The following is a 15,869-nucleotide window of genomic DNA, read 5'->3' on the forward strand; positions in this document are numbered from 1 at the left end:
CAGGAGAGGAAATGTATTAGTTTGGAGTTTATATTTCTAATGATTCTGCTCATGGATCCCAAACACCCCAAACTTACAACCATTGGGCCCATTCCAGCTCAGCGACTCTGTAAGACAAAGTGGAACTGCCTCTGTGGGTTTCTGAAACTAGCTCTTTATGGGAACAGAAAGCTTCATCTTTGTTCCATAGAGCAACTGGTGGTTTACAACTGTTGACCTTGAGGTTAGCAGCCCAATGTGTATAGAGGACATACTCTGTACACATGTAATATTTGCTACAAGAAACTTTGATTGCAACATCTCCTCCTCTTTATATGTATAATAAGTAGCATGGATCTCTTTAAAACTTAATTCCCAGTACTCAAATACAGTCTCTCAAATACACGTTCCTCATTTCTAAACTGGTGCTTTTTCTAAATCAAGTTATTTTTCTACTTGTCTTCTCTGCTACAAGTCAGTACTTCCTGTCTTAGAGCTTCCTGTGCTGCCTTCATAAATACTTCTTTTTTGTTCGCATAGCCCAGCATTTTCCTCCCTGCACTTCCTATTCCTTCCTCCGCTACCCCGTGTTCACCTCTAACATTCTCCAACCAGACATCTGGCCTCCTTTCTTCCTTGCTCACTTTCTTCACCAATGGGACCTCAGTTATGAATTAGACATGTAACCAACCACCGTACGTCTTCTGACCCACTCCTCTGTGTCTCTATAGGTTTATAATTGTAGTTAATTGCTGGGTAATTCCACTAAATTTTGCAACTGTCACCTCCCATAAATTTGAACTAATTTTATTTTGCCCATTGAACTCTTTTATAACTCTTTCACAAACAATAAACTTTTTATTCATATTGATGTCTCATAAATCACCCCTTGAGCTCATAATAAATGTCTGTTGGAATGAATTTACAAATTCATTAAATTAAAACCACAACTAAGTAGTCATTGTAATTTTAGGTCTACATTTCAGTAAAAACCAAGTTTGGTTGCTTTTTATTTTCTCAAATTTGGAAAGAAAGAAAATTGGGACAAAATAAAAAATGTTTTATGTAAGTTTTTGTTTGAATTTAAGAATTCTGTAATATATATATGTATATATTTGCTGCAAAAGGAAGCTTTCTTGTTTCCATTTGGTCACCGGCTTCTGGGTGGGGCTCCAGGGATTCCGGCAAGGAGGCAGTTTCAGGTAGAGGGACTAAGGTTGGCAGGTGGGAGGCAGAGGGCCCTTCGTAGGAGGCTCAGCGCCACAGTTCCTAGTCGTCTTTGAGGGTGAGTCTCTCAAAGAGATACTGGCCCAGCACAGCCTAGGGGCTGGTCAGCCTGCGGAGGTGTGGGTCAGGTGGTCTCCCATCTTCTTGCAGAGTTTCACCTCCTCTTCCTGGAAGTGGTTCTCCAGAAAGTCACAGAGATGGGGGTCAGTGTGAGCGGACCCCACGCATGCAGGTTCAGAAGGACCTGGTTGAGGGTCCTTTCCAAGGCCAGCATACCTTCCATGGCGTCCAGGTTCTACCCCACTCATCTTGGTAGGCGTCTGCACATCCTGGAAGAGGGCGCAGCGGCCGCGCTGGTTCTGCAGCTTCAAGAGAAGCTCGGTCCCCTGAGCTTCTCCTTTGTCAGCTCGCTGAAGAAGTGCCCCACGCCTTCCAAGGCCATTTTGTTGCGGTCAAAAAAGAAGCACAGAGAGAGGTAGGTGTAAGAGGCCCGCAGGTGCAGGTTGACCAGAAGGTCGACACCGGCCTCAGCGTCGGTGGAATAATCCTGGCGGATCTGAGAGTTCGTGATGCGTTGGTTTGGAAGTCACCACACACAAAATAAAAGTGTTCGCTGGTCCCAAGAAGAGGGGCTGGCCAAGAAGATGGTCCCGAAGTTACTTTGGGAAAGGAAACTGGAGCATGGAGGAAGGTTGGAGGCAGGGAGTTCCTGGATCTGTTCCATTCAAACACTGTTGAAGCAAGACACAGATCCATGGGACCACGGGGTGAGCTTAGCCTGTAAAATATTTTTAGACAGTACAATTCTGATGCCCCTTTTACCCTATTCAATTGAGTAGACTTTTTTTATGCTGCTAATTTTATCCAGGCTTATTCTGGGCAGAAAAAGAAATTATGTTTCTAAAGTACTAATGTTTCCTAACCAAGATTGAGAAAGCAACTCTGTTACTTATACCATTTCTCCTAAACAAGTGGCCATCTAGCAAAGAGGCAATAAGCCCACATAGAAGAAGCACACCAGCCTGTGCGATCAAGAGGTGTTGATGGAATTAGGAAACAAACCCCAGAAGACCCCCAAAATCCCCCACCCCCCAAAATATTGTTGAGAATGAGAAGCGTTGGAGCAGAGACGCAAAACCCACCTGTAGACAATAAGAAATCCCTTCACAGAAGGGTCACAAGGAAGGGATGAGTCAACCAGGGTGCAATATAACACTGATAAAACATACAATATTTCTCTGGTTCTTTGAGGCTTCCTCAGCCCCCACTATCATGAGCCCAGTCCTGCCTTTCACTTCTAGCTAGACTGGATCATATACACTGGCACAGATAAGAGCTCATGACACACAGAATCCAGTTCAGATAAACCCCTCAGGAACAGAATTGGGAGTATAAATATTTGGGAGGAGGAAAGGAAGGGGGAAATGATTGCAAGGATCAACACATAATTCCCCCATCCCCCAGCCCACCCAGGGGCATGAACAACAAAAACATGGGTGAAGGTCGAGAGCAGTTGGTGTAAAATATGAAAACAATAATAATTTATAATTTATCAAGGGGAGAGGGGAGGAAGGGAAAAAAGAGGAGTTGATACCACCAGGACTCAAATAGTAAGTAAATGTGTTAGTCTGGGTAGATTAGAGAAACAAATTCAGCGACAGTCATATGTGTAAGAAAGAGCTGTATATCAAAGTGTAATTTTATATTAAGAAACACCCCAGCTCAGTCCAATTCAAGTCCATAAGTGCAACATTAGCCCAAACATCCAATATCAGTCTATAAATCCTTTTCAGACTCATGCAACACATGAAATCACACTGAATACAGGAAGAACACAGGCCAGTGGGTGTAAAGTATTGTGTATCCAGTGATGGTGGAAGTATCTCAGCACTGTATGGAATGCTATCAGAGCTGTTAAGAGCCCTGTGGTAGTTACATGGTCTGGTGTCAATTTGGGACTTGAGAGGATTAAGTGTGAAAGTGTGGTGTCTTGTCTGTCATTCAGATCATAGTCAATGAGGCCTCTGTGTGGGCATGACCTTCTCCTGAGAATTCTGGGAACTCCTGTATTTTCCTCCTTGGAGGAGGGCGACACTTTCTCTTTCACTCACTCCCTGAGACGTGCTCTACTGACAATACACAGGGCACTATGCTGATGGACCCTGTGTCTTGGGAATGGAGGCGCCATGTGGTATTGGATATATGGGCTAATATCAGATTTATGGGCTTGGTCTGGACTGAGCTGGGATATTTTCTCAATATTTGGATGTTTTTTCAATATTCAACTGCTCTTGTATATAAAGCTCTTTCTTATACACACATGAGTGTCTATGACCTTGTTTCTGTAGTCTACCTGGACTAACACAAGCCCCCAATAAAATGACTTAAAAAAACTGATTCCAACAATTTTGTCTGCCATCGTGTATGCATACCACCTTTCTTGGTATCTGGTTCCTATTGTTTTTATGTCTAGGTTAAATCTTTATCTTGCTCTTCACTTAAGTCACGAAAGTTCTCCGGAAAGTGTTTTAAGTGACTGTTCAGACAATGGGTATCAGCCCTCATGTTACAGCCCAACCTGCTGAAATGAAAGAACAGATCCTTATGAATTGCTTGAAGTCGACTGCCTTCTCATTGCCAAGCAAGTTTTTCACAAGAACAGATGAAGACCAGGCACAGGATCCCATTTCATTCACTGAACCTATGAAAGGTGGGTCTTTTATAAGTTTTCTGCTGTGTGGACCATAAAAAATTCCTGCTGTCAATTTTCCTATGGTAAGTCCAGGTAATTTATGTGCTACATATTCATTGCACTAACCATCTTTATACAAAGCCTTTACAACTTGTCATCAGGCCTAGCTTTTTATGTAGTGATGGTAACATGATTCTATTTCATGCTTTTTATTGATTACATTTTGTCTTTCCATCACAATATAGTCTCTCATAGGTCAGTCTTTTCTTACCCAATGTTCATGTTTGGCACTACTATCCTAAAGGCATAAAAAGCAAGGATACTTTGTGTAGTCATTTTGCTGACCAAAAAGAAAGTTAACCATCTTCAAGTCTACCCAAATAATGTTCTTGGTAATTTATATTTTCCAAGACTAAAGAGGTGAACTCATACTCTTCTTTCATCATGATGGAGAGACTGAGACTGAGACTGAGTGTAATAAAAACATATTTGCTGCTGTTATTCTAAAGAACACCTTTCAAACTACATTTTATACTGTCTATGTAAATAGGTCACTTACTTATGTTACTCTTGTGAAAGGCCAATTTTCCTCAGAAAATTTCTAATATCATTGTAGAACATTAAATTGTTGTCTTATTAAAGAGTGGCAGCAAATCTTTTTTTCTCTCCTTTGATAAAATGTAATTTTCACTCCAGGCTGAATACATTCTTTTTCCAGAGAAAAATAATTCAAAAGAGTCTTTGGAAAGAGTTAAGTCCCCGATCAGATCACTCAATTCATTCTGGGTAAAATGTTAATTGGGTGAAGTTGTTTGGAAATCACTGTCACTACTCTCATTTTCTTTACCTGTGTGATATTTGACATGCATGACTCATCCTCTGAGAGCTGTTGTAGTTTATGGACAGGTAAAACAGGTACAACAAGATCTGAGTGCAGAACGTTATGCATTATAGGCAAGGAAGTAGATGAGTAGTTGTGAAACAAAGGTCATTAACCACAACCAAAAAATGTGGGTAAATAAAATACATAAATTTCACATTCAAATAAGAAATTTTGTTATGAAATTGAGTCTGCAGAAGACATATTTTAAAGAGTAGGCTAAAATTTCAACCATATCTAAGAAGCTAGAGGTAGTGCAATCTATCCAGCGTAATTTTCAGAATCAGTGCTCCCAAATAACCCCATGAACTGACTTAAAGACCAAGACACTAAGAAATACTGCTTTTGTTTGTCTGTGTTACATATTTAACAAAATACATCATGTGTGTCTTAGTGGACAGATATTCTTGCCAAAGGAAGCTGGAAACAAAGCAATGAACTGGAAAAATTATTGAAGCATTCTGAGGTCCTTTCTACCATAGCCTCAGTATTCTTAAAAAAATCTAATTTGTGCTATGTCTTCCCTCTCAGTGGACTGGGATTCAGTGTGAGATAAGCTTTCTGCCAGAACCTCAAGGGTATTCCAGAGTTAATCATTCTCATGTACTATGTATAACAACATTTTTTTCCTGAATTTGGTCAAAGCACAGCAGTGAATTTACTATTAAAGTAACTCATCTTCAAATGAGCTCAACATTTATTGAGTGTCTATTGCATGCTGGTCATTGTTCTTGTAGAGATTATACACACACACACACACATACATACATACAAATGTTACTAAGATAATTCTTCCATCATGGGGTTCACAGGTTCCCAAAGAGACACATATTATAAGGACAAACAGTACTATGACGGATAATGGGATGCTGTGAGACTACCAAATATCTCCGGGGATGGGGATGATTGTAGAATTCAGACTGAGAAGTCAGTAGAGCCTCTATTAGGAATATCAATTTAGATAAAACCTGAGTGATAATGACAAGTTTAGTTGAGGATTGAGAGAACAAAAGCATTCAGCGATTTTTGAGACGTCTCTGATATAGGAAAAGATCGCGAGGTTTGAGGAACTCACTTAGAGGAGATGAGGTCAGAGAGGAAGATGGAACTTGGGAGGCACAGAGAAGCATTTTAGGCAGAAGGTATGCACCACATTGAATTGCTTGACATGGCTCTTGTAGCCATAGACTTTGTAACTCCACAAAATGATCGGGGAGGACTAGGCACATGTGAGGTGTTTCCTCACTTCCCCATGAAGGGGAGTGAAGTGAATAGCTTGCTAATACTGTAGGCAGGGTTCTCTAGAGAAACAAAACCAGGACACTTATGAATAGATAGATAGATAGATAGATAGATAGATAGATAGATAGATAGATAGATAGATAGGTTTATACAGTAAGAAGGAATGTAACAGCTAATTACTCCATACAGCAGTATAGAGGGCTCAATTCAACTCACTTTCGTGGAACAGTTAATATACTGAAGGCCCTTCAACTCATGGGCTTCCAATCAGAGTCTGCCCTCAGGTGAGACAGGCAGGTGAGGCAGCCATAGTCAGTAGTATTGGGAGCTTAGTGAAGCAGGCACTGATGGGATCTTGAAGTCAAGCGATGAACGCATCAGCAGTGCAGCAAAGCAGGTCTCAAAGGTGCCTCAAGCTCTAGTTACATGATCCATGGTTTGGCTTGGCCCGTAGGTAGTGCAGCACATGTGTGAGGCAAAGAACTACCTCCAGCAGCAGCACCCTGGTCCAATCACCAGGGAGGAAGAGAGACAGGATCTTGGCCTCAGACACTATTTATCTCATTCGCCCTCCAATCAATCTGCGACCTGATTAAACTCTGCCCACATGCTCCTATGGAAATCTAGATGCCAAAAATAAACCCAACTATCACAAATGAGTATTCCATCAATTCCTGGACCCTTGGTTTTGGTTAATGCCTTTGTTGAAGCTTGAACATCTTCCTTCAGAACCATTGATTCTTTATTGAAATAGTTTAATTTTGACTAGTTCTTTTGGTGCAGTGATTCTGTGTATTATTTCCATCTTCTTTAGATGCTTGCTGAATCATTCAATATTTTGTCCATTAAACATTTCATTATTACAACATTATTAAACATATTTACATGCATAGAATATCAATCTATTGATTTTCAATTTTTGATGACTTCCATTTTTCCTACATGCATACTTTGTAAATTCCAACTTCCAATTATCAGAATATTTTTGCAGTTGTTGCTTCTTGTTTTGAATTTTTCCCATTAGGCCCCAAAGGCTCGACTACCACAGGTTTTCCTCCCATAGGCTTTCCTCCATTTCAGTCATCATGACCAATTCTTCTTTGAGAAAGTAGCAATTCCCTAGTCACATCTCGAGTGCCTTCTGACTGGAGGGATCCTATTAACACATTAAATTAAAATGGGGAATATCATAACTATGGAAGGGAGAATGGACTTGGAGAGGGGGCAGGGGGACCAGGAGAAGGTCACAGTTGGCTTAGGGTGAGAAATGAGGATTTGCTGGATGGAGAGGCTAATATTGGCAATGGATAAGAGAAAAATACATGACTCTGGGAGATTGGAAGTAGGCTGGGATAGAGAGTTAAGTATCAAGAATATCGTACACGTTTCTGATAAAAATAATGGGATGAACATAGGTAACTTTTACTGAGATGGGAACCTACAGAGGAGATGTTCAGGAAGTCCCAGTATTCCACGGCCTTTCTTTGGAGATCATAGGATTTTGAGTTTGCCTCAACACAGGGAGAGAGAACTGAATGGTGACTGCTCCAATTAAAATATTATATTATACTGTATATAGTATCAAAATGCATATATTCTATGATATAATGTTACATGGTATATGACACAGCGTTACATGTTAGTAGTAGAAAAGCTGAGCCATGTTTTTGGATCAGGTCCCGGGAACTGTTGCTATTTCCAATGATAAGCTCTTGGTTGCCAGATTTGGCGGAGTGGTTGTTCAATTTGGAACAACTGCAAGTTGGTCAAAGGCTTGGGCTTTTCTCCATTTTCCAACTGGCATGGAATCATTTCATGTTAACAGCCTGTGGAGGCAGACTTATTCATAAAGCAACAAACAAACAACTCTAGTTGTCTTTAAAATGATTGTGATTCAAAAATTTCCCAGTTGGCTGTAAGCTGATTGACCCTTGGTATTGCAGAGTCATTTTCTCAGTAGGACTTTTAAAGCTGCGACCTGTAGGAAGCAGATGGCCAGGCCTGCCTTCAAAGGTCATGGGGTGAGTTTGAACTACTAGCCCTTCCCCAGTAGTTGGACACTGAACCATTTTTGCTCCCCAAAGCATAGAACTGTGTGCTCTACTTTCTAAGCAGAAGCAAGCTGGCCTGGAGCAGGTGTTACATGAAAAGTTCAAAAGTACACATTTTTTGTGGCCCCCCCCTCTTGCTTTTCCATTGCTTTGATAACCCTACTTCCTTCTTAAAAACAGAAGTCAACATTCAGAGGCAGGGTTGCATCATCCTGGGTCACCTTTGGTAAACTTTCCCTTTCAGAAGGCGGAAGAACCAATTAAGGGTGATTTCTGCAAATATCCTTGTACTGACGCTGCCTCTCGGCTATCCTCAGTGTCACGATGACGGTCCCAGGGTCCCAAGTGTCTGACACAGATTCAGGGACTGGGCATCCTAAAGCAGCTTACTGCCAGTGCAAACTCTGAAGGCAGTTTGGCATCTACCGGGGTCCCTGCAGCACTGACTATCCCCAAGTTGTTGATCTTAATGACACTTCAGGAAACCACAACCATTCTAAGCTTGAGACAGAAGAAACAGATGAACTGGCTCTGCAGACACTTGTGTGCCCCAGGGACAATCCAGAACCCAGTCAGCTGTGAAGGGGGGGTGGGGTGTCTGAGGATGTATGTGTGTAGAATCAGGATCACCTGATGTCGGTGGGCAAGGACAGCCATGGAAAGGTTTATATATTTGTCCATTTTATTTTAAGATGTTCATGTAGCACATACTAGGGCCACAGTCTGTTCTCATCATGTGCTGTAACTTTACACACATAAATTTCAAGTAATTCTCATTATAGCTCATAACAGCATGCAGGGCAGTGTGGCTAGGACTCCCACTTTGTAGATAAGACCAAGGTAAAGAAGATTAAGTAACTTACCTGAGGTGGACCCATAGTGAGTGTCTGAGCCTGACAGAGAGCCCAGAGTGTAACTGAGTCTGTGCTTTCCTGAGCACCTGCTGGCTTCTCCTGTTCCACAGGCAGTAGGTGACTTTGAGTCTCTTTTCTTATCAGGGCATATTTTTCCTTCTTTACTGTTCGGACTCCAGACAAAGTTCGTTACCTCTCAGCCACAAGAATTGCCACAAAGACAGAGTGAGTAGGGTAAAGGTTAGTGAAGAACTGGCTGGGCACTTGCTGGAAGCAGGAAGACCTGGCTGTGGGCAAAGGCAGGTAAATGAAACAAATAACATTAGCAGAGTGTCTATGATGTTGCCTGTCTCTGACATGCTCAGGTGACTTCCTAGAGACCATTGAGGAGGACAGAGCAAGGAGCAGGAGGAACTGACTGATCTATGGGGCTGGGCACTTTTGTCAGGGTCCTGTGACCTGGGATAAGGGAGGGGCTGTGCAGTCCCAGAATGGGAGGGGAGGTCTCCCCCAGATGTATATTACTGGGTAGTATGGGATTTCATAATGGGTGCACAGCTTTACAATCCCACCAGCAATGTGTGAAAGTTCCAATCTCTACATAGCCTCTCCAGGACTTGTTCTCTGTGTGGTATTTTTCCTTTTAATTGGGCAATAGTTGTGGGTTTAAGGTATTATCTCATCATTGTTTTGATTTGCATCTCTTGGATCGTGAGTTTGTTGCATGTGTTTTTAGGCTTTTGAGTATCATTTCAGTTAAGCTCTCTGTTCCAGACTTTTGGACACTTTTTAATTGGAGTATTTGTTTGGTGGTTTTGTTTTTTTCTTATCGAGGTGTTGCAGAGTTCTATGTAGTTGTTATTGTTCTGTGTATTCCATGCAAGGCAGCCCTTAAATTTGTCTTAATCTTCTCATTGAAGATCCTTATATCTTTGGGATTTACATGGGGTGAGATGGGTCCTGTTTCATTCTTCTGCACATGGAGAGGTAATGTTTCCAGCACTATTTTTTGAAGAGGCTGTCCTTTTCCCACTTAATTATTTCTGGTCTTTTATTGAAAATCAGTTACCTGTAAGTGGATATATTTATTTCTGGGTTTTCTATTCTGTTCCATTGGCCTATGTAGCTATCATATCAGAACAAGGCTGTTGTGGGTTGGTTCATTCTATTTAAAGGAGTTCTTTGCTTATGCTGTATATTTTCCCTTTCCATACGAACTTGGTAATTAGTTTTTCTATTTCTGTAAAGAATGAAGCTGGGACTTGGGTTAGAATTGCATTGCATTTATAGATTGCTTGAGGCAGTATTGGTAATTTTACAATCTTAAGTCTTCTTATGTATGAACATGGGATAGTCTTCTATTTGTGTAGCTATCTTTTGGTTTCTGGTAATCATGCTGTGTAGCTTTCTTTGTACGTCTTTTGTTTCTTTGGTTAGGTTTACTATTAAGTATTTTACTTTTTGTGTGGCAACCCTCAATGGTATTCTTTTATAGATATCTTTTTCAGAGCTCTTTTTGCTGGTAGACAGGAATTCAATTGACTCCAGCTTCCTAATCTTGTATCCTGCTACTTTTCCAAATCCCCCAATTGTTTCCAGTAATATTCTTGTAGAATAGTTGGGGTTCTCACTATATGAAATCACATCACCAGCAAATAGGACCAATTTTATTCTCCTGATTTATGTTTGCTGTTTAATGGGCCTGGCTGTGATTTCTGGTACGATGCTGAGTAAGAGTGGTGATGAGGACAACCTTGTCTGGTTCTGGTCTTCAGGGGAAATGTTTTCAGATGTTGTCTTTTGAGCATGATGGTAACTGTTGGGTGTTTATATATGGTCTTTATTATGTTGAAGAATTTCCCTTCTTTTCCTATTTTGTTAAGCATTTTAATCAGTGTTGGATATTGTCAAATGTATTTCCTGAATCTATTGATATGATTATATGGCTCTGGTTTTTTTGTTTCTTTACATAGTAGATTGTATTGCTTGTTCTTCTAATGTTGGATTATCCTTACATCCCTGGTATTATTTGTACTTGATCATGGTGTATTATTTTTTTGATACGTGGTTGAATTCTATTGGCCAGATTTTGTTGAGAATTTTTTGTGTTTATGTTCATGAGTGATCGTTTGTAGTTTTCTGTGTTTGTGAGATCTTTGCTTGTTTTTGGTATCAGGGTTATGCTGATTTTGGGAGTTTGCTGTCCCTTTCTATCTTCTGGAATAGTCTATAAAATTGGTGACAAGCTTTCACTGAATACTTGGTAGAATTCCCCTGTGAAGCCATCTGGTCCTGGACTTTTCTTGGTTGGAAGTTCCTTGATGATCATCTCTATTTCTGCTTATGGTTTGGGTCTGTTGATGTTTTCTACATTTATCTAAAGTAATTGGGTAGATGGTGTATATCTAATTATTTGTGCATTTTCTTTTAGGTTATCAAAGTTATTGGATTACAGTCTTTTGTAGTAGTGTATCATTATTCTTTGGATTTCCTTTGGATTGGTTGTGAAAGTTCCCTTTTTTATCTCTAATTTTAGATATGTGCATTTTCCCTTATTTTGTCAGTAGTTTGTCAATTTTGTCAGTCCTTTCAAAGAACCAACTTTTTGCCTGCTTGTTTTTTTCTATTCTTTTCTTTTTCAGGTTGTTTTTTCTCTTTTGATCTTTTTTCTTTCCTTTATTCTGTTAGAGTGTTTGTGCTGTTGACCTAGTTCTTTTTTTGCTGGAAGTGTGTTAAAGTGTTGATTTTGAATTTCTCCTTTTTTATCTATCGATTGCTATAAAATGCCTTCTGATAACTGTCTTTTTTGCCTTTCTTTAAAAAAAATAGTTTCCTACAATTCATCAGTTCAAGCATAGGAAGAAGAGCTGTGCAGTCACCACATCAAATTTGGAATATTTTATCTTTTCTTGTACTCATTGGTGGTCCCATTTCCCCTCAACTTCCCTTGCCAAGCTCCTAGGAAACTATTAATCCAGTTACTGTCACTATAGATTTACCTACCCAGGATTTCACATACAGAATTGCTTACAAAACAAAGACAAAAACTAAACAAAAACCCCACCATCAATGTTAAAATAAAACAGAGCAAAACCTCAACTGAAAAGAAAGCAGGAAATATTACAAGTTTGAACAATTTTATAATGACTCAAAAGGGAGATAAAACAATTAAGTGTTACATTTAACCCAATTACATTTGTCATAATCTACTTTATAATGTTGTATGATAGCAAGGCTCTTCATATTATGTTGATGAGAGAAGATTTACTACAGGTTTAATCTCTGTGGAGACCCTCCAAACAGGTTTTGGGATTTTACTGTCATTCATAGCTTTCTGCAAACTGGGTTTCAGAATATAAGCTCTAATACTATTCCCTCCATCAGATTTTGAGTTTTTTCTTTATAATCCCTGGATCACACAAGCTGATCAGCTTCTTCTGTGTAGATTTAGCTGATGCCTCACTTAGCTTTTAGACAAGTCTTTTGGATCCCAGGCACTAGTTTTTCTGATAACTGTGCATTATCTGATTTGCCGCACTTTGCTATTGCACCCATATCTTCAGTTATCTCTCCATTAGGGTGAGTATTGAGTAGAGCCATGTCATAAATACCAATTGTTTGAGATGACTATGATGAAGGGTGAGCTCAATCAAAATCCATTCATATATCTATGAATGGATTGTATATGTTCCTTTTCAATTTTAGAGACATCACTATCATTTTATTGAGAACATGATAAATCATTCTTATGAGGCATAAGGAAATTTTATTGATAACCAGAAATACCACTGACATCAAGCCAATGATGACTCATAGCAATCCCTGTGTATTTCCAAGACTATAACAGTTGACAGGAGTAGAAAGCTCAGTCTTTCTCCCATGGAACTGCTGGTGGTTTTGAACTGCCATCCATGTGAATTGTAGCCCAATGCTTAACCATTAGTATCATTAATTTACCAAATAGTATAAAATTTAAAACACTTTTGACAAAATAAAATTTTACATGTAGTGAACCATTTTTTTTAGACCACACTACATGAATTGTTGAACTACACAGGTTAAACACTTAAGTGACTGAGCACTATTTACACAAACGATGAAGTGTGGACATAGGGTAAATCTTTCCATTGCACTCACTCTCAAAGATAGACTAACCTCTGTGTCTTCTAGACTAACACATGTCATAAGCAAGCAGAGAAAACATGAAAATATTTTTTCAAAAAACAGGAAATTGTTCAAGGAAACTTGACCAAATTTAAAATGGGTCAAAATGGAGATAAAATGATAAGGTGTTGCATTTTAACTATATCAGTCCTGATCCAATCTACAAAGCTCTCTGTCTGTTAGCAAGGTTTTTCATATCTATGGTTTATGTTCAGAGGAGACCCTCCAAAAGGATTTGGGGCTCTTACTGTTATCCATTGCCTTCTGCAAACCGAGTGTTCAGAACTTAAGTTCATTCTATTCCCACCTTCAGATTTTAGGCTACTATTCATCTGATAAATATTCTTTTGTTCCAGTTTCTTGTGTGATCTCATTTGTTTCAAGTAATTTCTTAATTTTATCCCATATTTGATTTGTTATCCTCTAATTTTAAATAAGTAAACTGTTCAGTCTACATGTATTTTCTTTTATATCCCTGTTTTGTTTATCATTGATGTCCAGTTTTATATCTTTGAGACACGAGAGAATAAATTGATCTTAATCCTTTGATCTGAATGTTTTAAAATTTGTTGAGACTTACTTTGTGGCCCAACCTGTGTTATATTCTAGAGTATGTATGGTGTGCACCTGAGAAAAATATATACTGTGTTGACGTTGGGTGGAATACTCTGTATATGTCTAGAAGGTTGAGCTGGTTGCTTGTGTTGTTTAGCTCTTTTAACATTTTTCTTTCTTGCTGAGCTGTCTTTCATTAAGTGGTGTATTAAAGTCTCCTACTATTATTGAGCGTCTATTTCATTCTTCAACTGCAGATTTGATTGATTGATTTCAAGGGTCTTTCATTGGGGCCTACTTTTTTGTTTAATGGTCTATTGTTCTTTAATCATTAGTGTCCATTCAAGTCTCTCATTATGCTCTTTGCCTCGAGGTGTATTTTATCAGAGATTGATATTGCCACTCCCACCAGTTTTTGGTGGCCATTGGCTTGGTAAATGTTTCTCCATTGTTTGATTTTTACTTTGTTTCACTATTGAATTTAAGATATGTTTCTTGTAGGCAGCAAATGGATGGGTTCTGTTTTCTAATCCAGTCTGACACTCTGTGGTGCATTTAATCCATTGACATTCACTGTCATTATCAATATATATGGGTTTGTGCTGTCATTTTGCTGTGTTTGTGTTTGGCTTCTTTTGTTTTTTAATTGATGCGTCTGTTCTTCCCCTAATTCTGTGTTGTTTTGAGTGCTGATTTCATTCTACTTGGAGCCCTGGTGGCACAGTGGTAATGCATAGGGCAGTGATCCACATAGTCATCAGTTCAAATCCATGAGCCCCTGAGGGGGAAAGACAGAGCTTTCTACTTCTATCAAGACTTTCAGTCTCAGAAACCCATGAGGGAACTTCTGTTTTGTCCCAAATGTTCTGTAAGGTCATAATGAATTGGGTTGATGGCAGTGAATATTGGTTTCTGGGTGGTATTGTCCTATTTGTTGCTCTCAAGCTTGCCTGGTGTTGTTGTTGATTCTGTGCCCATAGGAATCTCAATTATATATATATTTGTAATGTTGATTTTGTTTTATGTATTCTCCTCCCCCCCCTTTCTTTCTTGTGTTGGTATACCTTCATTTCTCCCTTGTCTTTGAGGGATGGTTTTGTTGGATATAGGTAGGATTGTTGGTTGGCAAAATTTTCTTCCATGATATTTTTGTACTATTTGTTCTGTAGATTTTTGTTGTTTTTTCTTCTTGCAAGAAGATTTCAATGAAATGTAAGTTGCTTCTCTTGATAATGTCCCACATCATTCTGGAACTTTCTTCAAATGACATTGCCTTTTTGGTTGTTTTTCTGATTGGTTGTTGTCTGAGTAACTGTCTGATTCTATTTTCTTCTATTCTATTTCTTAGTTCTTCAACCATGTTGTCTGATGCTGTTACCTTGTTTATATCCTGGTTTCATTTTTATTGTAGGGTTTCTAGTTTTTCAGTTTGGGGGTTGTGATCATGAGCATTCCCCATATCTTTTAGAGACATCTAAACATTATCATCTTGAATTCTATTCCTATTCCTCTTTTTCATAATCCATTGGGTTTGGGTATATTTCAGTGGGTTTTAACCCGCTTTTCTTGATATTTGGGGTGCAGTGTGGTTGAAAGCTGTCTGGTGGCAGTATGGTACAGCTAAAAGTGATGTGTGTGCTGTTGGGTTATGTAGGGGTAGTTGGTTATGTCAAGTCATGGGGTAGAGACTAATAGGAGATACCAAAATACAATAAGAAAATGGAAGTACTAAATCATCTATGCCAGGATATTTGGGAGGCAACTATTTGGCCAGCTCACTGGAAGAGAGCTGCATTGGTCTCCATTCCAAAGAAAGGTGACCAAACAGAATGCTCAACTTACACTGGCCAACACACATTTTGGTTTCTCAAAGACTTGTTTTGGGGTATATGTGACATGCTGATTAAAAAAATGGCACCCGTTTTTTTCCCCTATCAGTTCTAGTTTTAATCATATATTCAGGGTATATGTCACATACCACTCTTCACTCTGTTCTCCCAATTAAAAAAATAAGGATATTTTATGTAGTGTTAGCTAGCTTAAGATAGAGTGCACACTGACTTTATTTTAAATACCTGGTTTTTCTAAATACTTAGGTCAAGGGATATTTCATGTGGTATCATTTGAACAGTGCAAATTACATGAACTTACAATTTTCCTCAAGAATCACTTCACCTTTCTTAGGTACTGAACAGCAGGGAGTTCCAACCTCTCATAGTAAAAGG

General features: G+C 39.1%; 1 pseudogene; it reads right to left on the reverse strand.

The window, feature by feature from the left end:
• Positions 1 to 1,248: 1,248 nt before the first annotated feature.
• Positions 1,249 to 1,783, reverse strand: LOC142441228 (ferritin light chain-like; annotated as a pseudogene).
• Between the last annotated feature and the right edge of the window lie 14,086 nt (positions 1,784 to 15,869).

The sequence above is a fragment of the Tenrec ecaudatus genome, chromosome 1, assembly GCF_050624435.1.
Source record: "Tenrec ecaudatus isolate mTenEca1 chromosome 1, mTenEca1.hap1, whole genome shotgun sequence".
In the NCBI taxonomy this organism is placed as follows: domain Eukaryota; kingdom Metazoa; phylum Chordata; class Mammalia; order Afrosoricida; family Tenrecidae; genus Tenrec; species Tenrec ecaudatus.